This window comes from Saimiri boliviensis, chromosome 7 (genome assembly GCF_048565385.1).
Source record: "Saimiri boliviensis isolate mSaiBol1 chromosome 7, mSaiBol1.pri, whole genome shotgun sequence".
NCBI classification, from domain to species: Eukaryota; Metazoa; Chordata; class Mammalia; order Primates; family Cebidae; genus Saimiri; species Saimiri boliviensis.
In genome coordinates, this window is record NC_133455.1 from 122,844,625 (window position 1) to 122,870,163 (window position 25,539).

The following is a 25,539-nucleotide window of genomic DNA, read 5'->3' on the forward strand; positions in this document are numbered from 1 at the left end:
GTACTATATTGGATAAATAAAGTGATGAGCACTTTGTTAGGTGATCAATAGATATTTTTTCATTGATTCACTCTTCCACCTTCTATCTTCTTGGGCCACTTGCTGTGGGGTTGTGCAAGGTGTATGGGATGCTTCTCAGTCCTCTTCCCACATGCTCCAGTGACACAGATTTGGAGCTGTGAACCCTGGGAGACCCTCGGGGTATGCCAACTCGGGAGTGCCAGCTGCCGTGCACGCCCTGCCCTTCACTCTGCCCTGCAGCCTCAGTGCCCTCTTACTCCTTTATTGGACTTGTGCTCTCCCTCTTTGGGGCTTTGTAGATGTGGCTCCTCCATGCCCCCAGGTCCAGAGGCAAGTCCTTCTGCAGGGGCACCGTCACCCTTGGTTTGGGCAGGTCCCCTGGTTCCATGTGCTCACCGGGCAGTAGATGCTTCCACTGCCAGCAGCATTTCCCCCCATTTATAATTACATGCTCACTTGTGTGATCCTCAGACCCGATTGTTATCCTCAGTGGGCCATAAAGCCCATGAGGACAGAGGTCCTGACTGTTGCTCATCCGTTCCCCTCCCGCATCTCTGACGTCTAGTACTGGGATCTGCCGATTTCGTGCATAAAAGGACCCGACTGTAAACATGTTAGGCTTTGCAGACCGTATGGTCTCTGTTGCAGCTGCTCAACCCTGCCCTTGCAGCACAGAAGTGGCTGCAGACGCTACGTAAATGAATGTGGCTGTGTTCCAGAAAGTGTATTTATGGACATTGAAATTTAAATTTCATGTCGTTTCCATGTCGTGAAATATTCTGCTTTTGATTTTTTTTTTCTCCAACTTTTAAAGCATAGAAACCATTCCTAGCAGGCAGGTCATACAAAGACAGACGGAAGGGCTGAATTCGGCCCACAGACTATAATTTGCTGATCCCTAACGTAGGGCGGCGCCTGGCATATAGCATGTGTTTACTGAGTGTTGAGTGAGTGAATGACCCCTTAGACACTGGCAGGAGAAGGTGAGTTTTTGGGCTGCTGCCTTTCTCATTAACCCCTAATCGCTCTCCTTCATTGGATTCCCTGTAATCTGGCTGGGCAAGGTGGTTCACACCTGTAGTCCCAGCACTTTGGGAGGCTGAGGCAGGTGGATCACCTGAGGCCAGGAGTTTGAGACCAGCCTGACCAACATGGTGAAACCCTGTCTCTACTAAAAATACAAAAATTAACCAGACATGGTGGCACATGCCTGCAATCTCAGCTACTCCTGAGGCTGAAGCAGAATTGCTTGAACCTGGGAAGCAGAGGTTACAGTTAACTGAGGGCGTGCCATTGCTCTCCAGCCTAGGTGACGGAGTGAGACTCCATCTCAAAAAAAAAAAGATTCCCTGTAATCTGATAACAGATGGCCAACAGATTTGTTTTATTGAGATGTAACTCACATACCATAGAGTCTATTTAAAGAGGACAGTTCAGTGGTTTTTAGCATGTTCTCTGAGTGTGACCATTAGCACTGTCAATTTTAGAACCTTTTCATCAAAAGAAACTCCATTAGCAGTCACTCCCATGTCCCCCTTTGCTGCCCCCAGTTTTTCTCCCTGCCCTAGCCAACCATTAATGTACCTTTTGTCTCTGTGATTTACCTATCCTGGACATTCATATGAATGGAATTATACAATATGTGGTCTTCTGTGACTGACTTCTTTCACTTAGATGAACCCTGAAAACCTTATGCTATGTTGTAGCATGCGTCAGAATTCAGTTCCTTTTTAGGGCTCAGTAACATTCCAGCGTATGGACAGACCATATTTTGTTTATCCAAACCCAGTCATCATTGACTGACATGTGAGTTATTACCACCTTTTTTGGCTTATACATAACATAGTTGTGAAATTAATGTACCATGCTTTTGTGTGGTCATGTGTTTTCATTTCTGTTGGGCAAATACCCGGGAGTGGAATTGCAGGTGGTCTTAGCTCAGGCTGCTATAACAAAGTCCCACAGAAAGAGGGGTTTGTAAACAACAGGCATTTATTTTTCCCAGTTCTTGAGGCTTGGGGTCCCAGATCAGGGTGCCAGCATGGTCAGGTCCTGGTGAAGCCCTCTTCTGGGTTGTAAACTGGTATCCTGGTGCAGTGGAAACAGGGCAGGAGAGCTCTCTGAGGTCCCTTTTATAAGTGCAGTAATCTCATTCCTGAAGGCTCCATCTTCATGACCTAATCATCTCCCAAAGGCCCCACCTGCTAATACCATCACCTTGGGGCCCAGATTTCAACATGGGAATATTTTGGGAACACACATATTCAGTCCATAGCACCGGGTCATATGGTAACTGTGTGTTGAACTGTTTAAAGACTTCCAGACTGTTTTCCAAGGCAGCTGTATCATTTTACATTCCAACTAGCAGTGTGTGAGGATTCCAGTTTCTCCACATCCTTGCAGACAACTCTTTATTTTTATTTTGTTTTATTTTTGTTATGGAGTCTCTCCCTGTAGCCCAGGCTGGAGTGCAGTGGCGCGATCTCGGCTCACTGCAAGGCTCACTGCAACCTCCACCTCTCAGGTCCCGGTTCAAGCAATTCTCCTGCCTCAGCTTCAGGAATAGCTGGGGATTACAGGCACACACCACCATGCCCAGCTAATTTTTGTATTTTTAGTACAGACGGAGTTTCACCATGTTGGCCAGGCTGGTCTTGAACTCCTGACCTCGTGATCCGCCTGCCTCAGCCTCCTAAAGTGCTGGGATTACAGGCGTGAGCCACCGCACCCGGCCTATTTTTATTTTTTTAACAATGCTTTTTACTGTCTGCCTTTTTGACTGGCCAACTCCTTCTTAAGTGGACACATTTCTTATTGCAAGACAGTGGGCTGAACTTGAATTTAGATAAAAGTTTTGCTATTTTCTTTTGTAAACGCAATGTATGTTTTTTGAGCATTTTGGAAAAACAACTTGATACCTGCAAGTGACGTCCTCGTTGCATTTGATCACAGCCTGCCAGTTCTTTAACACGTCTCTCAAGACCAAGGCTGCTGCTCCCATAAGCTGCATAGCAGATCAGGATGCAGGCCCTGGGGCTTTGCACTGAGGTTCACAGCAAGTTCTGCTGCTGCCCGGACACTTGACCTTAGCAAGCCACCAGTCCTCTCCAAGCCAGTTTTCTCATTGGCAAAAGGGTTGTTTTGGTGCACCTAGCATGCGATGACAGGCATCGTGCTTGTCTTACTGGGTTCTGATGAAGATGAAACAAGACAATGCTTGTGAAGTGCTGAGTGTAATGCACTTAGTGAGCACTTAGAATACAGGATACTGAAAACCGAGAAAGAGCCCTCCGTCCTGAGGTCACACAGCTCTGCAGGGCTTGTGATTGTTTTAAGGTAAAGAGAGGCCCTTGGAGGAGGAAGGGTCCCCATAGGTCACCTTCACACTGGATTCCCGTCACGTGGCCAGCCTTTGCTTGGCTGTTTCTGCTGATGAGAGCTGCCCTCCATGGCTGGACAGCTCGGCTTTCAGCCCTGCCTTTCTGGAGCCATCCTTTGGCCGTGCCTCTGCCGTCAGAGCCTGGGAGCGCGTGCCTGCCCCGTCGTCCACATGACAACCTGGGAGCCTTTGACAACAGAACCCCTCTGTCTCTTCTCCAGTTCCATCAGCTGTTTCTCAGATAACTTCATTTCTAGACCCCACCACCCCCGTGGCTGCCCTTGGACACATTCTGGCTTGTGTGTTGTTTCCTGGACTCCGCCTCGGCCCAACGTGGCTCTGAGGGATGGAGTGACATCCCCGCTGGGACAGATACAAACTGAGTGTCGGAAGAGCTGTAAGCCTTCCAGGGTGACGGATCTTCACCTTTACCAGCAGCAGGATGGCTTTGGGGAGGGAAATACTTGAGCAGGATAGATAGTCTTGTTCTAAATGATGGGAAACATAACATTCCAGCTAAGGCCTCTCCAAATTTCCATTCCCGTTTTCCAGGATGTCTTGGGTGGTGGTATGCACGGTTCCTCATCATCCAGGTTTCCTGATGGGTGTTGCAGGGGCGACTCATTCTGCTGGAAGGGTTTGTGATGGGAGGGTTTTGAGTTTTCCTGCTGTCATTTCCTATCCTGATAGGGCAGAGCTGTTGGTACATTTTTTTTGGACTCTATTTTATAAGCTGCAGGAGGGAGATTGTGGCAAGTGGCTCATTAATAAAAGCACTTCAGCAGAAACAGAACAAGAGGAGGAGAGAGGAACCTGTTGGATCATTTGCCTGGTTTTTGTATCCTAGGGCCTCTCTCTTCTGTTGGTGGGAGAAATCCAAATGCATTTAGCAGTCCCTCTGCTGCTGCCCATGGGGTAAAATCCTTGTCATTTTATAAAGAAGGGCAGCCTGGAAACCCACAGCAGGCCCAGCTCTGCCCCGGGGCAGGCAGCAGGGAGGGAGCACACACTTTCTCGGTGTCTCCCACTTCCTCAGGCTGAGTTTTGGAAAGGTCATGCCTAATTTCCTCGTAATTGTGCTCCAGGCTGATTTACATAACTTTATTCTTCTTTGGTTAGTTACTCGTTCAGAAATTTCCCTGTCCATCTGTTCTTCTGGGAATCTGAGTCAGTGGGACCAGCACATCCCGGGAGAATTCTGGCTTGGTTTAGAGGGTTGGAGCCATTGTCCAGTCCCCTGAGCAGACCCCGGTCCTGGACCTCTCCAGCGAGAGGAAGCACTTTGGGAGGCAGTTGCTGCTGGTCCTGGGACCGGCAGGGCTGTTTGCCTGCCCAGCTGTCACCTCAGGGCTGAGAGATGAAAGGAATTGGCCTGGAGGTGAAGGAGGCACGTGCGGCGAGATGGTTAGTGCCCCATGTCAGGTTTCCGTCCTGGCCCTGCCACTCCCCAGTTATGTGACATGGGAAGCTATTTAAGACCCTTTTCTCGCCTGTGGAGTGGGGATTATAAAGGGTCTAGTTCACAAGGTTATTCAAATGTGAAGTGAGTCGATACGTGAAGCATCTAGAACCCCCCTGGCATATAGAAAATCCTCATCCTCATTTCTACCACTAACAACTATGTTATCACATTACCTGATCCTCCCTACTACTTTTTTTTTTTTTTGAGATGGAGTCTCACTCTCTCACCTAGGCTAGAGTGCAGTGGTGTGATCTCGGCTTACTGCAACCTTCACCTCCCGGGTTTAAGTGATTCTCCTGCCTCTGCCTCCTGAGTAGCTGGGATTACAGGTGCCCATCATCATGCCTGGCTAAGTTTTGTGTTTTTGTAGAGATGGGGTTTCACTATGTAGGCCAGGCTAGTCTCAAATTCCTGATCTCAGGTGATCCAACAGCTTTCTCGGCCTCCCAAAGTGTTGAAATTACAGGCATGAACCACCATGCCCGGCCAGCCCCCTCCCCTGTCTTTTAAAAAGTGGAACAGGGATACTTGTTTTTATATTTATAGGCAAACATGGGGAAATTTTCCTCTTAGCTTTGCCCCACTGCACCTGCAGCCCTTGGACTCCTTAGCACTCCCTCCCTGCCACTCCCAGCCACGGTGTGAATTGGCCTTGTGCTGACTGCCGGGTAGCAGCAGTCTAATTTCTCTGCCTCAGTTTCATCATCTGTAGCCTGTAGAAAACATTTACACCTCCCTTTCTTTCCTCTGCCCCCTCCAGAGATGTGGAGGGGGGGTCAGGTGACATGTTAAGCCTGGCAGGCAGCTTGCAAAGACAGGCAGGACTTCGGTGGACAGTGTGGGAGAGCTGTGGGCACAGGATCACCCTGTCCACAGGAACCCCGGGGTGTGGATGGAGTAGGATGAAAATGGAACTTAGCATCGCCTTTGGGACCCTGTCAGCAGGTGCAGCCCCTTGGGCTGTACACCTGACAGCGAAAGTTGGGGGATGTTCTTTAGAGGGTATTCTCCAAGCTGGTTCTCTGACCCCACACTGGGCAAGGTGCTGTGCTTTCTGCCCTCAGGATGCTTATAAAGTGGCCAAGGCTGGGTAAGATATCAGGAGGAAAGTCTCAGTGGTGTGAGCAACCAGCAGTTGCTGCTTTACCTTTTATGCATTAGGTGCTGCGCTAGACATCTATTTATAGGTGAGAAAAACAAGGTTCAGGGGAGTTCACTGATTCCCCAAGGTCATCCAGTTTGGATGCCAGAGAAGGGATTTAAATTCACATCTGGGGCATTCCAAAGTCCGTGTTCTTTCCAGGTGGGGAAACCTGGGCCTGAGCTCCGCAGGCCTCCTGGGACTCCCAGATCAGCCCCTGCCTTTCGGGAGCTTTGTTGTGAAATGCCCTTGACCTTGTGATGTTTGTGTGTGCTTTTTTTCTGCAGGGAGTCTTGGCCTTCTCTCCCTCCCCATCCTCTCAGCCCGCCCTGCCCCTGCCCGGAAGGCTGTGCACTTCACTGGAGGGCCTCTCTGCTGTGAATGTACCCCCTGCTCCTCTCCGCTGGCCTGATCGCCTGTGCCCTCTCCTTGCCCTTCTTTGAGGTCACCTCCTTTGGTTTGGGGAGGAGAGTGAACCATTGGCAGGTGAGAGAAACCTGTGCTGAAAGGTGTAGGTGACTTTGGGCTTTTGCCCCAGTGGGGAGGTGCTGGCTGTTCCCAGGTGAGAATATGGACTGTGGGGAAGTGCCGTGCCCTGTCACTCAAAGGGCACGGGCCTGGCCGCCAGCCGCCCTGAAGTCTGGTGTTGCTTCAAATGGGCTTGCTCTGGGACTGTGTGCACGCCACTCCGCTTTCTGGGCCTGGGTGCCTCTCTGTAGCACAAGAGGTTTGTACCAGATGATCCCTGAGGTCTTTTCAGCCCAACAGGTCTACAGTTTCAGATGCCTGGTGGGGAAATTCATTGCCCACTCCTTCTCTCTTCCTTTCCTCTGTTGCCTCTTTAAAACGAAGGTTTACTTTTCAGCTGGTGTTAACTGCAAAGCTCTAATGTATGCTTTGGAATGAGTGGGAGGAATTCCAAGGCCATAACTCCCCGAGTCCTCAAGCGTGGAAAGTTTTTCAGTAAGAACGAGTTCAAACAGGATCTCGAGGACCTGGGGACAGGACACAGCCTTGGAGTGCTCATTCACCTCAGGGAACATAGCTTGGCTCTTTGCTGACTGGCAAAACCTGGTAGGACCCGGGTAGCAGAAACCTAGCAGGGCCAGAGCCCCTCTCTCTGGGGACAGTTGTGCCGCCAGCAGCCACAGCCTTCCCCACAGCCTGCTCTCCCTACTCGTGTGCCAGCCCGTCACTCTCTCTTCCCCAGCTGTACCAGCCTGCACTCTGGCCCTGCCCCAAGTACATGTCATGTCCCTCTGGCCTGCCCTCTTTAGCTTAGGCCTTCCCTGTCCCCTCTTCCTCATGCTTAATTGATGTCACCCCCATCGTTTCCGGCCCAGTGTGTCCTTTCCACCAGCCCAGGTTGGGCTAGGGCAGGAGGCTGAGCTTGGCACAGGCCCGTTTGGAGTGTAAAGTAGAATGTGGGGCTGGGAGGGCTGGGGGAGCATTGCCACTGATCCATCAGTCAGTTCATGTTGACTGAACCCCTGTCACTTTCCTGGGGTGAGGCTGAGTTCTTCTGGCGAATCAAAAAGAAGTACACACAACACATCCCTTGGGGGAGCTGCCCATAACAGGGGGCAGACCAACCCCCAGGAGGGACCCTTACAGAGTCAGGGTTGATAAACTGCCTCTGTAAGTGAGAGAGGCAGTTTGGGCCTGCAGACACAGGTGGGAGTGAGTGGGTCTGGGTCCAGCCTTGCTCTGGCCACCGGCTCCTTTGCAGGTCGTGGCTCAGTCATAGGACGTGTCTGAGTTTCATCTTGTTGAGAAGGTTGGGGTGGGTCTTCCTGAAGTCCCTTCCAACTCTGCCTAGTTAATAGTCACCATTTGTCAAGTGCTTTCTGTGTGTCAGGCGGCGTGAAGTGCTTGACAGACCTAATCCCATCTCCTTCTCCCAAAGCGAGGCTCTTTTATTTGCCCTCGTTTTGCTGATCTCAGGCTTAAAGCTGAGGTTGCAATCCAGTGGCCTTTAGGTCTGATCCAGGCCACAGATGCATTTTGTGTGGGCCCAACTGACACACTGGAGAGATTTTTCAAAAATAGAGAATGCTGGCTTTTATTTTTTTTCTTCGAGACAGGTTCTTGCTCTGTTGCCCAGGCTAGAGTGCAGTGGTGTGATCACAGCTCACTACAGCCTCAACCTCCCAAACTCAAGTGATCCTCCCACTTCAGCCTCCTGAGTAGCTGGGACCACAGGCACGTGCCACCACATCTAGCTAATTAAAAAAATTGTTTTTGTAGAGGCAAGGCCTCACTATGTTGCCCAGGCTGGTGTCAAACTCCTGAGCTCAAATGATCCTCCTGTCTTGGCCTCTCAGAGTGCTAGGGTTATAGATGTGAGCCACTACACCTGGCGGATGTTGGCTTCTTAAAGTTGGAAGGTCTAGTTACACTGAGGCTGTGATGTAGCGGTTGACTGGATCTGACTCTCAGGTACCACTTTCATATGGGGCCGTGCTTTCCTGACCCCTCTGTCTTGACACAGCATGGGGAAGTGCCCTTGTACCCAGCTGGCTTCATGAATTTATGTTTTCCACCTTGTAAGTAAGTACTTGAGTTTGCAAACCTTGACTGAAGGCTGTGATGTTACACTCTCTCAGTCACACAGCTACTGTTAGGGGCAGATTTCAGCTTGGGTCTATCTGACTTTAAACTGTGAACCATTCTGCTGTTTTTCTGAGTTCTTTCTTTTTGTCCAGTCTGTCCAGTCCATCCTGTCCTGCCCTGCCTTGTCCCGCCCCACCCCATCCCACCCCTTCCTTCCCCTCCTCTTCCTCTCCTCCCCTCTCCAAAAATGATAGTCCTGCTCTGTCACCCAGGCTGATGTGCAGTGGCACAGTCGTAGCTCAACTGCAGCTTTCATCTGCTGGGCCAGCAGCAGACCAAGTCCTGAGAAGCTAGGACTACAGGCATACACCACCATGCCTGGCAAATTAAAATTTTTTTTTTTTTTTGAGACGGAGTTTCGCCCTTGTTACCCAGGCTGGAGTGCAATGGCACGATCTCGGCTCACCGCAACCTCCGCCTCCTGGGCTCAGGCAATTCTCCTGCCTCAGCCTCCTGAGTAGCTGGGATTACAGGCACACACCACCATGCCCAGCTAATTTTTTGCACTTTTAGTAGAGACGGGGTTTCACCATGTTGACCAGGATGGTCTCGATCTCTCGACCTCGTGATCCACCCGCCTCGGCCTCCCAAAGTGCTGGGATTACAGGCTTGAGCCACCGCGCCCGGCAATTTTTTTTTTTTTTTTTAAATAGAGATGGGGTCTTGCTACGTTGTCCAGGCTGGTCTCAAACGGGTCTCCTTTTGTTTTGGCCTTCTGAAGTGCTGGGATTATACGTGTGAGACACCACGCCTGACCCCGAGTTATTTCTAAATCGCAACAGGGATTTTGGATTTTCTGTCTGAGCCTAGGAGACCCAGTTCAAGTCCATAAATAAGGAAGTTGGCAAGAACCCCTCTTAACAGAGAGGTTTGAGTCTCCAGGTCTGTCTGAATGTGCTGCTGCAGGGAGGCGGCATCCACTCTTAGATGTTGCTCATGTTTTAGTCCAGAGAAAAACTGTCCTCTTGCTACAAAATATGTCCTTTCTGAATTAATTGCATGTCATTGTTTTTCTCTACCGCTTGTTTTCTTCCACCTTGGTTTCTATTTACTGGTGGGTTGAAAACAGGTGACCCTGCCTCCCTGCCCCTTAGGAGAGCTGCCAAAATGCCAGGCAGAGAGCTTGCGTTGTGCCCTAGGCACTTGGAGGCAGGAAACAGGGATGTCTCTTTGGACAGTGGATGCTTTGGGGTTGGTCAGGGGTCCCTGGGGGACAGGCAGGCAGGATGCTAGACCTCCCAAACAGGGAGGGGGCCCCACGAGGAGGACTGGTCGAGGTTGAGGCTTCCTGCACTTAGGGTTGGTCTGTCCAGCTGTTTCCTCTGATAGAGTGGCTAGACAATGCCACAGTGACTCAACTCCAGCCCTGTCGACGAACAACAGGAGATTTGTCCAGGGTCAGCTCGGGAGCGGCGTCTGCGTCCCTCACCTGCATCCAAGCTGCCAGTTGGGTGGAACCCGTTGCCCCTTGAACCACCTCCCTGCTTGTTCTTGGTGCCCCAAAGGCCTGTCCCAGTTGGACTGATTTCAGGCTGTCTGTTTTTGGTTTCCCTGTAGCTCGTTCTTAACCCTTCTTTGTGCCCAGCTGACCTAGAGCTTCTGTGGCTCTGGGCTGACCAGCTGCCCGCCTGCCATCCCAAGTCTGGCATTGCCAGACCTCCCTTGCCCTTGGCCTGAGGCTCCGTGGGTTTGGCACAGTCCTTAAAGGTTCTGAGTCGCTCTCCAGGCATTCAGGGCCTGGACGAGCTTCAGAGGAGAGAGACAGCTGTATGATTCATTAATCTCCTCCAGTGTGTAGGGGATTAAACAATTTTTTGGTGGGTTTGTTATTATGTATTATGATTTTTTGGGAAAAATCTATCATTTATTGAGTATTTTCTAGGCTCCTGTCATGGTTACTAAGTGCTTCACGTGTATTGTCTACCTTAATCCTTGCAGGCACTCTCTGGAGAGGGATGATTACCCCCGTTTGACAGATGCGTCTGAAGTACCAGAGGCTAGGGAGCTTGCCCAAGGTCTCAGAACCTTCCCACTTCGTATCCTGTGACACATGGCTTAGGGAGGGATGAGGATGTGCGAGAGAGTTAAAAAAAAAAAAAATAGTTTGAGAACTGTTGATTGAAGAGGGAGGTTTAAAAGGAACTGTGCAGGGAGGAGGCAGAGGTGAGCCGGGCTTGGCTCTTGCACTTCCGGAGTGCGGGAAGCAGGCAGGTCACCAGCTGCCTCTGATGCGAGACACAGTATGGCTGGTGCTAGCAGTGGAGCTGCCAGGGTAGTTTAGAAGCACGTTTTCAGCTGGTATATGAGCAACCAGCAGAAGACACTTCAAAACAGAACTGGGAAATTCCTGGCCCACAGGATGGATTCATCTGTCAGCATGGCTTAAATTGTCCTTGAAGAAAATACTGAGCTATAGTGCCGTTTATGTCTAGAGTTGCAAAAATGCAACATTGCTTAGAACTATTTTGGTGCAGTTATTTGGCAGTTCATATCAAGGGCCTTAGAAACATTCATTCATAATTCTGTTCTTTGGAGTTTATACTAAAGAAGTCATTATATTTTTCATTGCAGAACTATTTATAGTAGCTAAAAATTGGAAGCATACTAAATGTCTGACAATAGAAAATTAGTTACGTAAATTTGCATACATTCTTTTTTTTTGAGACAGAGTTTCACTCTTTTTGCCCAGGCTAGAGTGCAGTGGCTCAGTCTCCAAATTCAAGTGATTCTACTGCCTCAGCCTCTTGAGTAACTGGGATTACAGGCATGTACCACCTCACCCTGCTAATTTTGTGTTTTTAGTAGAGACGGGGTTTCTCCATGTTGGTCAAGCTGGTCTCGAACACCTGGCCTCAGGTGATCTGCCTGCCTTGGCCTCCCAAAGTGCTGCGATTATAGGTGTGAGCCACTGTGCCTGGCCTGATGGCCCACTGTACAGGCTTTTAAAAATTATATCTTCAAAAATTACATATAATGACTCAAAATAGGCTAAGCCAGGTGTGATGGCTTATATCTCTAATCCCAGCATTTTGGGAGACTGAGGCAGGAGGATTGCTTGAGCTTAGGGGTTCGAGACCAGCCTGGGCAACATAGTGAGACCCCTGTCTCTACAAGCATTTTTTAAAAATTAGGGGTAGTGGTGTGCCTCTGTGGTTCCAGCTACTCCGGAGCCTGAGGTGGGGGGATTACTTAAGCCTGGGAGGTGGAGGCTGCAGTGAGCTACTATCATGCCATTATACTATTAAAAAAATATCAAGCAAATATTGTAAGATATAAAACTACAAATCCTAATTTTTTTAAAGATTAGAGGAAATAATCAAAAATGCTAATGGTAGTGATTATTAGTGATATTTTTAAAATGTTATGTACTTGCTAACATTTCTCTAGTGAACTGCAACACAGAAACATCAGAAGTGCTTTGGTGTCTCAGAGGATTGCAGAGTGTTTTGCTGCATGGTCAGCACAGCACCTTTCCTTGCAAAACAGGGACTCCAGCACTTGCCAGAATGGGGCTTTAAATGAGCCTGGGACGATGCCTCTGCATTTGAGTTCCTTCTTCCTCTCTTTCTCTAACACATTCTTCCCCCACCAATTTTCTCCTTTAATTGGATGTAAATTTACAACTAAAGAATGATTTTTTAAAATACATATTGTTTTTATTGGCTGTTTTTCCGAATACTAGGACAAGGGAGACATTTCATATTTTTCGCTCTCCAGGAAGACACTAATTTAAGTGTCTTTCTGCTCATGCAATTTAATTGATTTTTTTTTACTCTGTAGTTCAGATGGTCTTTGCCAGATAGACGAGTTTGCTATTCCTGCCTTAAATGGCCTTTGAAAGCCCAATTTAAAATAATACCTTGTTATTGTGGCTTGCTGGGTGACAGCAGGGCAGCCTGGTTTCACCAGAGGAACGGGGAGGAGGGAAGCTCATTGTTAACAAAGTTCTGGGGCTGACAATATGTTTGAAACCGACCCCCAAGCGAGCCCAGAGAACACTCGTGATCTAGCTCAAGAACAGCCTTTTTGATTGTGTTTCATGGATTATGAACCAGGACTCAGCACGTTGCCTGGCATTTAAGGGCTCAAAACCTGTTGTTCGGATGAATACCGGCCTTTGTGGCAATATTCCCTCCCAACAATAGAGACTTGTGTTGTGTTTGTTGTATTCAAGTGTCTGGCGAAAATGCTATCCTATAGTGGCTGAGAAAATAGGTTTTAGATGAGAGATTCAAATCCTGGCTCACGAGTGTAGCGACTGTGAATACTTAACCTTTTGTGGCCTCACTTTCCTCCTCTGTCAAATGCATGTAATTGCTAAGACCTCACAGGGATGTTGTGAGGACTAAAGGAGAGTACTTATAAAATGTTTAATGAGGGATCAATAACTATACAGCCACGCGTTGCTTAACGACTGGAATGTGTTCTGAGAAATGCACTGGGAAGTGATTTTGTTGTGTGAACATCGCAGAGTACACTTACACAAACCTAGAAGGTATGGCCTACTGCACACCTAGGCTCTAGGGCAGAGCCTTTTGCTCTGAGGCTACAAACCTGTACAGCATGCTTCTGTACTGAATACTATAGGCAATTCTAACATAATTGTATTTGTGTATCTATACTGTGGAGCTTCCAGAGTAATTTGGATATGTGTACCTTTACATTTTCTATCTGTACACTAAAAATACAGTATAAAAGGTACCCTGTATTCTTGCAATGCTATAAAGAAATGCCCGAGACTGGGTAATTTATAAGGAAAGAGATTTGGGCCAGGCATGGTTGCTTACACCTATAATCCCAACACTTTGGAAGGCAGAGGCGGGAGGATCGCTTGCACCCAGGAGTTTCCGACCAGCTTGGGCGGTATAGTGAGACCCTGTCTCTATAAAAACTATAAAAATCAGCTGGGCATGGTGGTGTGCGCCTATAGTCCCAACTACTTGGGAGGTTGAAGTGGGAAGATCGCTTGAGCATAGGAGGTCGAGGCTGCAATGAACTGATTACACCAGTGCACTCTAGCTTGGGCAACTGAGGCCCTGCCTCAGACAAACAAACAAAAACAACAAAAAAAGATTTAATTGGCTCATGGTTCTGCAGGCCATACAGGAAGCATAAAAAATTCATGGGGTCTCGCTATGTTGCCCAGGCTGGACTCAAACTCCTGGTCTCAAATGATCCTTCCATCTCTGCCTCCCAAGTAGCTGGGACTACAGGCTTGGTAGCATGTCCAGCTTGTGCTAGACTGCACTAAATTTACGAATTTATATAAATATTTTTCTGGCTAGGTACAGAGGACTGTAATCCCAGCACTTTGGAAGGCTGAGGCAGGAGGATCACTTGAGCCCAGGAGTTTGAGACCAGCTGGGGCAACATAGTGAGATCTCTGCATCTTGTCCCCCTGGAAGGCTGGAAGGTCTTCAGGGACAATAACACACTTGGAGCTGTGCTCTCCTGGGACAGCACTGCCTTCTGGATTCCTCATAAAGGAGCTGCTTGAGGCTGTTTTTCTTAACTTAAAATTTATTAAAGGAATATACTCCAGAATGACGGTAAAAGTATAGTATAGTAAATATATAAACCAGTAACATAGTTGTTTATTATTATGTACTCTCCATGATAGTACATGCTGGACAGTATTCTGTATGTGCTAGACATATTTTTGAAAAACTCGTGAGGTCTTGCTATGTTTCCCAAGATTAGACTCAAACTCCTGGGCTCGGGTGATCCTTCCACCTCCGCCTTCCTAGTAGCTGGGACTACAGGCTTCATGGCAAGCCTACCTTGTGCTAGACGTTTGTACGCTACTGGCAGTACAGTGGGTCTGTTTATATCAGCGTCACCACAAACACTTGGGGAATGGGTGCTGTTGCATTACCACACCTATGATGTCACTAGGTGGTAGGAATTTTTCAACTCTGTTATAGTCTTAGGGGCCCACTGTCACATGTGTCGTATGTATGGTCCATCACTGGCTGAAACATTGTCATGTGGTGTGTGACTGTATTACTGATGTTACGCTACTGTGATTTTTGACAGAGGGGTCTCGCCCATTCTTGCCTCTGTTCTCAAGTTGTATGGGGCGGCAGACTGAGCCAGGAATGTGGTTCAGGGTCCATCATCTCCAGCTCCACCTGGAAGATCCCCTCCTTTTGGGCCTGCAGACACAAAATGGCTTAGCTCACCTACTTTCCTGGATATTCAAACTCAGTGGGAAATAAACTTTAAAAACATAGAAGGCCCGATTTCAGAGTGTCTTCAAAGGGACCTTAAACACAAAAGGAGCCAGGGGATCAAGGTGGGAGTATTGCTTGAGGCTGGAAGTTCAAGACCAGCCTGGGCAACATAGTGAGACCCTGTCTCAACCCCTGCTCCCATAAAAACCCCATGGAAGGCTGAATACCCATAGCCTTCCAAGAAATACCTTCGTGGCTTTATGATGACTCAGGCACCCCCGAACGCTGCATGAGGCTGCCTGGGTAACCACTCTGTTCCTCACTAAAAGCAAAGACTAAACACTTTTAGATTCAGTACATCATCACATCACCATTGCTATATTTTTAAATTTTTTGTTGTGAAATATACACAACATAAAATGTACCATTTCAACCATTTTTAGCTGACATTAAATACATGTACGTTGGCCAGGCGCGGTGGCTCAAGCCTGTAATCCCAACACTTTGGGAGGCCGAGGTGGGTGGATCACGAGGTCAAGAGATCGAGACCATCCTGGTCAACATGGTGAAACCCCGTCTCTACTAAAAGTGCAAAAAATTAGCTGGGCATGGTGGCGCGTGCCTGTAATCCCAGCTACTCAGGAGGCTGAGGCAGGAGAATTGCCTGAGCCCAGGAGGCGGAGGTTGCGGTGAGCCGAGATCGCGCCATTGCACTCCAGCCTGGGTAACAAGAGCAAAACTCCGTCTCAAAAAAAAAAAAATCCATGTACGTTATTGTTCAATCATAACCACTATCCATTTTCAGGACTTTTTCATCATCCTACACTGAAACTCTGCAGCCATTAAACAATAACTCCCCGTTTTCCCTACTGCCAGCCCCTGGTCACCACCATACAATTTTCTGTCTGTGAATTTGATTATTCCAGGTACCTCATATAAGTGGAATCATGCAGTATCTAACCTTTTGTGACTAGCTTACTTCACTTCGCATCGTTTCCTCCAGGTTCATTCATTGCTGGAGCCTGTGCCAGAAATTCCTCCCTTTTTATGGCTGAGTAATACTCCATTGTGTGTATCTGCCATGTTTTGTTTGCCCTTTTACCCAGTGATGGGCATTTGGGTTGTTTCCACCTTTTGGTTATTGTGCACCATCATATTTTAAGATAAAGTGCCCACCTTCCTCCTTTCCAGTCACTTCAGTACTCTCCAGTGCCTGCACACCCACCCAGAGGACTTTGTTGCATAATTGAGATGGATACACATGTTTAGTAAAGTGACAGGTGTTTTCCAAGGTAGTTTTTCTATGCATTGGATCCTCCGATCCATCTCCTTTATTAAGCTGTAAATGCTCTGAGGCTAGGAGCTAAGACTAGTAATTCCTTCTCCCACCTCCTGAGAGTCTGTTTCAGGAAGTGGTGAAGGATGTTGGTAAGGAGTGTGGGTTCTGAGGTCAGAGCATGTGGGTGTGCATCCTAATTCCACCATACACGAGCTTGTCTTCGCATGTGTCCCTTAACTCTGGCACTCGGTTTGTCCACTTACGAAATGGTGTTGGTGGTGGTAACTACCTTGCAGGGCTGTTAAGAAAATTAAATGAGATAATCCATGTGTAGGACCCAGCCTAGCGTCTGATACGTTGTAAGCCTTTCAGTCTTAGTTTAAGAAAACAAAACAAAACAAAACAAAACAAATCTGAGCTTCCTTTCAGCATTGGCCTTTTTCATCTTGGTAACTCCCTTGCTGAAGGGTCGGATGAATGGCTCCCGTTGTGTGGATCTGTGTCCCTGGGGCCAGCCGTCCCCTGGGGAAGCTGTGACGGGAGGCTGGCAGAGGTGGCGCCCTGCTTATTGCTCATCCCCGACTGCACTCTCCATGCCCTCTGCCCATTCAGACGTCAGGTCTACTTGGAGATACCCAGGCCCCTGGGTCTTCTTTGATCCCTCCCTGCAGCCTCCATCTTGCACGAATCACTGATATGTGGGACAAACTTGGCAAGTCGGGGAGGTCTCTGGGCGGCTGTACTGCCTCTTTGGCCCCCTCCAGCATAGCGCTTTTGGGGTGGCCAGTGGGTCATTTCCCTGCTGCTTCCGCTTCCCCTGTTGAAATCTCCCCAGATCCCGCCAGCCTGGGAAACCTGAGCCCTCCAGCCTTCAGTGCTGGTGCACTGGCGGGATCTGGCTGGGCGTTTGGCAGCCGCTTGAAGCAGCCTGTGGTTTTGCCCTAAAGCTGATCAAGCTGGTGAAAATAGAAGTTCCCCGTTTTTCCCCCTCTATTTAACAACAGTTTCCCAAATATTTACCTGATCCTCTCATGTTTTCTTCTTTGCGTCAGCTTCTCGCTTCTGCTTGCTGACCACAGCAAGGCAGGGAGAGGTTTTCTGCTGTTTGGGGCTGATTTTCTGCTCTGGAAAGGCGTCTCCAGGTGTGCCGAACAGCAGGGGTGGGGAGCTGGGCAGATGGTGTCTGGAGACATCACCCCAAAGACAGGTGACTACATCCAGGTGATAGGGCCTCTGGGACTGGCCCAGGGCAGGGTGGCAGAGTGGGCCCTTTCTAGCTGCATGACCTTGGGGCAAGCGCCTGAACCTCTTTCAGCTTCTGCTTCCTCACCAGTGAGATAGGGACGATAATAGTATCGGCCGACGGCGACGTGCAGAGTCAGTGAGATAACCTACACAAAACGCTTAGCAGAGTGTCTGGCACACATGGGCATGCTCTAAAAATGTGAGTTACTTCTATATTTACCGGCAAACGTTATTTTTGCTGTTCCCAGCCTTCTGTTTCTTTGCACATTTTCTTTTTTGGTGGCGACCTTGATTCCCTTCGGATCCCCGTGCCCTTGAGTCACTCTCTTCTTCCCTCTAGCGAAGCCCACTCTCGGGAAGGGGTCTTACATTGTAGCACATCAGATTTCAAGGGCAGAGCCTTCCAGGTTGTGGGGGCCGGTGCCCGTGCGGTATTTGTTTTCACTGAGTGGCCCCTTGCCGTGCTGCGCCTCCTCACCTCCTTCCATAGGGTGTGCACACTCTACCTGCGGAGACAGTCTCCTCCATCTTTGTCATTTTCTCCACTTTTGGGAAAAAATTGGATCCGGATGTTTATGGAGCCCATTACGTGCCAGGAGCTGCTGGGCACAGTCATCTCATTTCATTGTCCCGGCAGGTCTGCGAGGTGGGTGGTGTAATTGCAGTTTTTACAGAGGCTGAAACTGAGGCACCGCATGGCTGAGTTAATAGCCAGAGGTCACATGCAAGCAAGCAGCAGTGGGACTTGGTTGAGACTGGACATTCCGAGGCTGCAGCCCACGTTGTCTGCACTGATGGTGGCAGGCAGCAGCGGCCAGTTGCATGGCCGCTCGCAAGGGGCTCTCAGTCCCTGCACTTACTGGACGCCAGGGGGCCAGTTACCTACCTTCTCCCAGCCTCACTTTCCTCGCCCAAAACTGGGGCTAACAGCTGCATCTGCCTGGTAGGGCTGTTGTGGGTATGAAGTGAGAAAACATTCTAATGCTGGTGAAAGCTTCCGGCCTGATTGTGGCAGGCGTGCAGGGAATGCTGGCTGTGATGCGTGCTGTGGTGCCTGGCTTCTGGGAGGTTCCATACTCTGGGAACTTGCGGGTCGAGTCCCGTCCTTGGACCACTATCGGACAGGCCCTCAGGCATTTCTTATCAGGCATTGTGTCCCTCGCAAGGTCCTGTCAGTTTTTTAAAAACATGTTTTTCATGTGGTAAAATACATACAAAACGTATCATGATAATCATTTTGAAGTGTGTAAATCAGTGGCGGTACCTTCACTGTGTGTGTAAAGCCATCATCCCTACTTGGTTCCATGATTTCATCACCCTAAATATGAGCCCTGCACCCCTTACCTGTGATCCCCCAGGCTTCTCACCACTGGCCACCACCGACTGCTCTCTCTCTCTGCCTCTCCTGGACATTCTGTATAAGTCGGATCATACGGTACGTGGCCTTCTGTGTCTGGCTTCCTGTGCTTAGCATGTTTTCAGGGCTCATGCCTGCTGTAGTGTGCATTGGTACTTCGTTCTTTGTAAGGCCGAATGGAGTAGTATTCAGCCTTACAGGAAGTACCGAAGCACACTATGTGCAGTCTTATTTCTGTTCATTTGTTGATGGACATTTGGGTTGTTTCCACCTTTGGGCCATTGTAAATAGAGCTGCTGTGAACATTCATGCACACGTTTTTGTTTGGACACCTGTTTGCAATTCTTTTGGGTATATACCTAGGAGTGGAACTGCTGGATCATGTGGTAATTCTATGTTTAACATTTTGAGGAGCAGCCAAACAGTTTTCCACAGCGGCTGTACCATTTTACATCCCCACTGGCAACGCACGAGGGTTCCAATTTCTCCACATCCTTGCCAACACTTGTTATTTTCCGTTTTAAACAAATTGTGGCCATCTGAGGTGTGAAGTGGTGTCTCATTGCGGTTTGATTTGCGTTCCCTGATGGACCGTGACATGGAGCATTCTCCTTCAGTTCCCGCATTCCCGCTTTCTCCTGACCCGGTTCGAGTCTCTCTCACTGTTCTGTTCACGATTCTCAACGTGCGGCCCCATTTGTCTGGGTCCTGTTTAAAACACCAGGCCCCAGGGCACGCCTCCAGCTAGGTTGGGCACAGCTGGGTGGCTCCCACCTCCCTGGTTCCAGATATTCCACTCTCTCCTACTTAGTCTGCTCTGAAAGGCACCAACCCTCCCCGGCCCATGAAGCTTCCCAGGCTCAGATTCTTCCCTCCCTCGCGGCCCTGTGGCTCTCCGCCTCATCCTCCCCACCACCTGTCAGGTAGGTCAGGGCGAGGACAGGCACTGTCCGGAGGCTGCCACAGAACTCCTTTGGGGCCATTAGGAAGTCGCTGGGTTCTTAGCAGTCCCTCCAGATTGTCCTGAGAGGCCTTGTAAGAGCCTCACTCCCTGGCACCAGCTCCCCTGCTTCCTTGGAGTGTGACTTGAAGGTACTGTTTTAAAAGTCTTTTGGGTGGGTTTACGGTTTCAGGCCTATTTCTGACTGGAATCAAAGACTGTTCCTTGGTGAAGGAATTTCAGGCATGAATGAGCAGATGCGTGAGGTATTTTGGGGGCAGAGAGTTTGTCCCTGTGCTCCAGAAACCACTCCACCATCTGCCTCCATGCATGAGGCCCCACCCATCCCGGAAAAAGAGGGGTCCTCTCCTCCCACTCCAGGGCTCTGTCCCGGGAGGCCTGGTCTGCCTCGCCAGGCACTTCCTACAAGTACACAGTTTGGTCATCTGCTAGCAATCTATCTGCCTGAAGTGTTTAGTTTACTTTAAAATGAGACTCAATTATTACATAATTTTTTTTTTTACTGTACAAAATAACATAACATAAAAGTATTAGTAAAATATGAGCCCCCATTCCTATGCCCCTCTCCCAGCCCCAGGACCCCTCCCAGGAGAAATTGCAGGTGAGCCGTGGTATGGATTCAGACTCCTTCCAGGCCTCTCACTCCAGTGCAGTCATTTCCCCCCACCCTTATCTAAGGGCAGCTCCAAAATAGATAACACCCTCAGGCTGAGTGTATCAAAGAAAACGAGGTCAGATGTGTCCTAAAATGATGCTGCTTGAAGTTGGACGAGCAGGTGGCTTTTCCTCCCCAGGCAGCTCGGATCAACTCTGGTATGCAGACTTGAATAAGGGGTGACTGGGGAAGGAAACCCGAGTGCAGAGGGTGGAGGTTTCCAAAAAAGCAGCTCCCATGAAAATGGGTGGGTGAAGGGGAGGCAAGGAAATCAGTATCAGGATCACCTCTTGATCACCCACCATGGCTCGAGGTAAGAGCCACACAGCCACCCAGGCTCTGTTTCTAGCTTGACATTTACTGGCTTTGCAAATTCCAGGGAGGGTAAGTTATTGAACCTCCCTGGGTCTCAGTGTCTTTGATTATAAACAGGGTCAACGGGTCAGGCTGCTGTGCGGGGCTGATTCTTGGAACAGCCCGTTAGAAGGTGTGTAATGTAAGGGTTGCTGTCCTGATCTTGCTGGTCTCAGGCTCCAGGCTGGTGCTGTGCTTCCTGTGTCAGCTCAGCATAGGTCCTTGGCCTTCGTCATCAGCCTTTGCTGCTGTGGGCTGTGGCTAGAGCAGAGCTCAGTAGGTAGCATTGCTAAGCATAGCCACCTCGATCCCAGGATGCGAGTTTTCAGTGGGTTTTTTACTGTGTGAATGGGTGATGGGTTGAGACTTTCTCCTCTCTCAAGATGCCAGTATTGTGGGAACAGTTACACAATTAGCTGTTAGAGGTCACTGGCACTTTAGCAGGAATTAGTGTCGTAGATATTTTGACCTGAAAGGGAGCCCAGATGATCCTTCGTTGTACAAATGGGGAACTTTTAAGGTTCAGGGAAGGAAGAAACTTGCCAGGCATGTCATCCGGCCACTTAGGGGATGGTCAAGGCTGGAGCCCAGTTCCCCTGATTCTGTCTGCCCTGCCGTATATCTACAAGGGTCTGCTTGCCTCCACTCAGGGCTGCTGCTTTGGGGTGGAAGGTCGCTTGAGCAAGCTAGCAGACACACAGGCCTTCTGGAGGGCTGCAGGGAGGTTTGGGGACAGTGGCATGGCTGATGGCTATTTGGGGCTCCCCACTTTCAAGACAGGAGGCGGGAAGCATTTGGGATCCTGGGATCCAGTTTGGTCAGGCCTGTAGAGCCAGCTGCTCTGCTTGTGGATGTGACATCGAGCTGAGAGCAGGGGCTAGCTCTGCTGGGGAGGTGGACGTACAGTCAGGTGATCACAGTCCAGGGTGGTTGAAGGTGATGGCGTGCAGCATGGAAGAGGCCGTGATATTTGCACAGGCACAGCATCCAGGTATAGAAGGGAAGGAGAAGAACCTTATGGAAAAAGTGTGGCCAATGCAGGGGCTGGCTAGCTGTGGGGGGCATGGGGGAGTCAAGGAGGAGAGACCACTCAGGGAGATGCCTGTGGTCAGGGCTGGCATCTTATTTACCTGTTTCTTCTCAGTGCCTAGGTACTGCATTGCTTTAGAGTTGGGACAACATTATTAATTGATGGACAGGGTTTTGCTCTGTCACCCAGGCTGGAGTGCAGTGTTGTGATCGGAGCTCACTGCTCAAGCAATCCTCCTGCCTTGGCCTCCTGAGTTTCTGGGACCACAAGTATACTCCACCACGCTTGACTAATTTTAAAATTTGATTTGTAGGCCCGGCGTAGTGGCTCAGGCCTGTAATACCAGCATTTTGGGAGGCTGAGGATGATGGATCACCTGAGGTCAGGAGTTCAAGAACAGCCTGGCTAACATGGTGAAACCCCGTCTCTACTAAAAATACAAAAAATTTAGCCAGACAGCCGGGCGCGGTGGCACGTGTCTGTAGTCCCAGCTAGTCGGGAGGCTGAGGCTGGAGGATCTCTTGAATCCAGGAGTTCTGGGCTGGAGTGCGCTATGCCGATCGGGTGTCCGCACTAAGTTCGGCATCAATATGGTGACCTCCTGGGAGCGGGAGACCACCAGGTTGCCTAAGGAGGGGTGAACCGGCCCAGGTCAGAAACGGAGCAGGTCAAAACTCCCGTGCTGATCAGTAGTGGGATCGCGCCTGTGAACAGCCACTGCACTCCAGCCTGGGCAACATAGCAAGACCCTGTCTCTTAAAAAAAAAAAAAAATTTAGCCAGACATGGTAGTGTGTGGCTATAGTCTCAGCTACTCGTGAGGCAAGAGAATCGCTTGAACCAGGATGGCAGAGGTTGGCAGTAAGCTGAGATCTCACCACTGCACTCCAGCCTAGGCGACAGAGCGAGACTTTGTCTCTGTTTTTTTTTTTTTTTTTTTTTTTTTAAATTGATTTGTAAAGATGGGGTCTTACTGTGTTGCTCAGGCTGGTCTGGAACTCCTGGCATCAAGTGATCCTCCTGTCTTTGCCTCCCAAACTGTTGGGATTACAGGTGCCTGGCCACCACTCGTTTTTATTTGTTACAGGGATGTGTGAGGCATACTCCTCCTTCCTTAATCCCTGGGAAGATAGCCAGCAGGCTTTTTGTGTTCTGTGGGTTTTCGGCACCTTTTATCCTTCTCACACCTCTGCTTCCTGCTAGGTTCTACCTCAGCCAGCTCATCACTCAGCCATGGTCCAGGCCTGCAGGGATGAGGAGGGGCTATGGCCCTGAGGCCTGCTTGGTGGCCTTCTGGCTTGTTGCTGTTCTTGCTGATGTTGACCACTAGATGGCAGCCGGAAACCTGTCAATTTCTATCCCAGGTCCATCATATTCAAGTCCAGCCCTTTGCTCTCTGGGTGGATCATCCATCGCCTCTTGATGGCATGGAGGCTCAAATTCCACATCTTACTGATTCTGGGATGGGTCTGAGGAAAGGCTGGACACCCTCTCAGCCGTACCGGTGTCCAACTCTCCTGTGACATTCTTGAGAAGTGGCTGCTGTCTCAGCTTAGGCAGTCTCAGGGTTGGGAGATACCCTTTTAGTAGAGCTCCACTATTAGGAAAATCTTTGCCACATTTGCGGGCTGGGTTTTCAGTATCTTAAAAGGACCAGAAGCTGAGACCCAGTGTCCCTGAGGAAAAGTCTCGTTGCTCCCTGAGGAGTCCCCGACTTGGTAGCCTGTGCAGATATTGAGGGCACTGCAGTGGTGGGACACAGTGCCCCTGGCCTGGGAGGGACAACAGCGTGAGACCAAGGGTGTGCTGCACATCAGCAGTGACACGCAGTGATAGTAATATACGCAGGAAGCACTGCATGGGCCTGGGTGTCCTGACTCCTTCGCTGACATTCATTGGTTTCCTCCTCTTCGAGGTGCAAGCCCTGAATCCATCCTAATCAGGTGCAGCTGAGCAGGGACTTGAATTCAGGCAGGCTGGCTCCAGAATCCCGGATAAGTCACGCGCCACTCATTATGGGCATTCTTAAGCCTTTGCATGGGACTGACAGTTTGTGTTACAGTTCACGTGGCTCTTCCTCAAATGCCTTGTCTCATTGGTCTTTCCGACACCCCTGTGTCAGGTACTGGGGTATCCCCCTCTTTGCAGATGAGGAAACTGAGGCTCTGAGAAGTGAAAGATGCATCCAGCAGTACACAGACAGGACACCAAACCCTGTCATTAGATTCTGAGTCTGTCGGGGTGGCTCTCCTTTTGTAGTAAAGCGGGTTTGCGTGAGTGGGGTTGGTAGGAGGGAGAGGAGCACTCAGATGCCTGAGGTCAGGTCAGTGTGACTGTCAGAAAATCTATTCTGTTCCCAAACCCTCTGTAAGAAGAATGTATGTGCAGGCGCACGTGGGCAGCTGAAGTGTCCAGCCGGTAAGTGAACAGGAGCTGGGGGGAAAGAGTGTGAGAATGAGGAGGTGGTAACTGCAGCTGTCCCCTCACGCCGTAGTGTACCCTCAGCTGGAGACAGGGGTTGGGGCATGTTGGCCGGGGGCCTGCCCTAAGGCAGGGCTGGAGAAACAGCCTCCACTGTATACCGTGGAGCCGCCAGGTGGTCCCAGCTGTCGGAACCCCTGCCCCGTCCAGTCCTGCTGTGAAGGCTTTGGGTCTGGAAGGGCTGTGTGTGCTTGTGAGATGAACCTTCCAGACCCAAAACCTAATTTGGAAGGTTCTGCACCCAGCCTGCTGCTGGGACCCTCTTTCCAATTGGACCTTCCCAGGTGCAGAACCTTCCAAATTAGGGGACAGCAGTGTGATGGCTCCTGGGCGCCTTGTCTTCTCCTCTCTGGAATGGGTGTTCTTGAGGCCCTGGGCTTCCTGCCCCATCCCACCCTCTCTGGGGTGTGGACACAGGGCCCGCTTGGACATGTCAGCTTCCTCAGAGCACCAGCAGCTGGGTGGCGGGAGTCCATGGAAAGCTGGGTGCCGACCCTGCCCATTTTTCCCTGGGCCATGCTCTCCTGGCCGCCCCAGGCCTCACCACTCTCTCACTGGAAGACCTAAGTGTCTGGCCCCGGAGCCCAGGCCACCGTCCTGACTCCCCACCCTTCCCAGAGCCCTGCCTCCTGCCCTCTACCTCCCATGTGGCTTCATATCTTGCGGGTTTTGCAGCAGACACAGCCCCTGTAGATACATAACTCCGCTCTGGGCACCTCATATCCATGCCAAGCCCAGATTTGGGCCCCAAGGGAGTGCTACCCCCTGGGTTGCAGTTCAGAGGCTTCTGCTTTCCAGCCAGATGGCGGAGGACTCCATCCCAGCTCCAACATCCTGCCTGGCTGCTGTCCCCCACCCCCCAGCTCCAGCTGCATCCTCCCTGCTGTGCTCCTGGCAGCAGGTTTGCTGGGGGGGGAAGGGGGGATTCCTTTCCTCTTGGCCTCTCCTCTCTATTACATCAGCCTACAGCCGAATACCCCTGGGGTCTGGTAAGGGAGGGCTTTTTATTAATTTTTTTTTCCAGGGGAAATAATTCCACCTCTTGTCACACAGATTTCTGCATGTAGCTCTTCAGGGGACTTGACTTCCTTCACTCGTCCTATCCCAGGCCCCTTGAAGCTCAAGAGAGGGGCAGCTTTGTTTCCTTCCCCGCGGGCTGCTGCCGGCTCTGAGCCTCCAAAGAAGGTCATGTGAGGAGTCCGGTTTCTGGGACCCGCTGTCCCCCTCACTGGCTGTGTGACCCCAGGACCACCCTTTCCCCTTTCCTTCTCTGGGCCTCAGCACTTCCTTCAGGAGCCTAGGGCTGCATTCGTCATCTATGGGTGGTACGGGGGGGGGGGGGCAGTGCCCAGTGGTGCCTGCAGGTGTCTGCCCACGGGTTTGGTAGAG

General features: G+C 50.1%; 1 protein-coding gene across 4 annotated transcripts in view; it reads left to right on the plus strand.

Moving 5' to 3' along the window:
- TSPAN9 (tetraspanin 9) overlaps positions 1-25,539 on the plus strand; it is a 203,105-nt gene that overhangs the window by 35,423 nt on the left and 142,143 nt on the right. The window contains exon 1 of one of the 4 annotated variants that reach the window (XM_074403396.1): positions 180-6,489. The exons of the other annotated variants lie outside the window; for them this stretch is intronic. The gene's annotated coding sequence lies outside the window, so the exon portion shown is untranslated. Of the gene's footprint in view, positions 1-179; positions 6,490-25,539 lie in introns of those variants that run through there. 4 annotated transcript variants of the gene reach the window in all.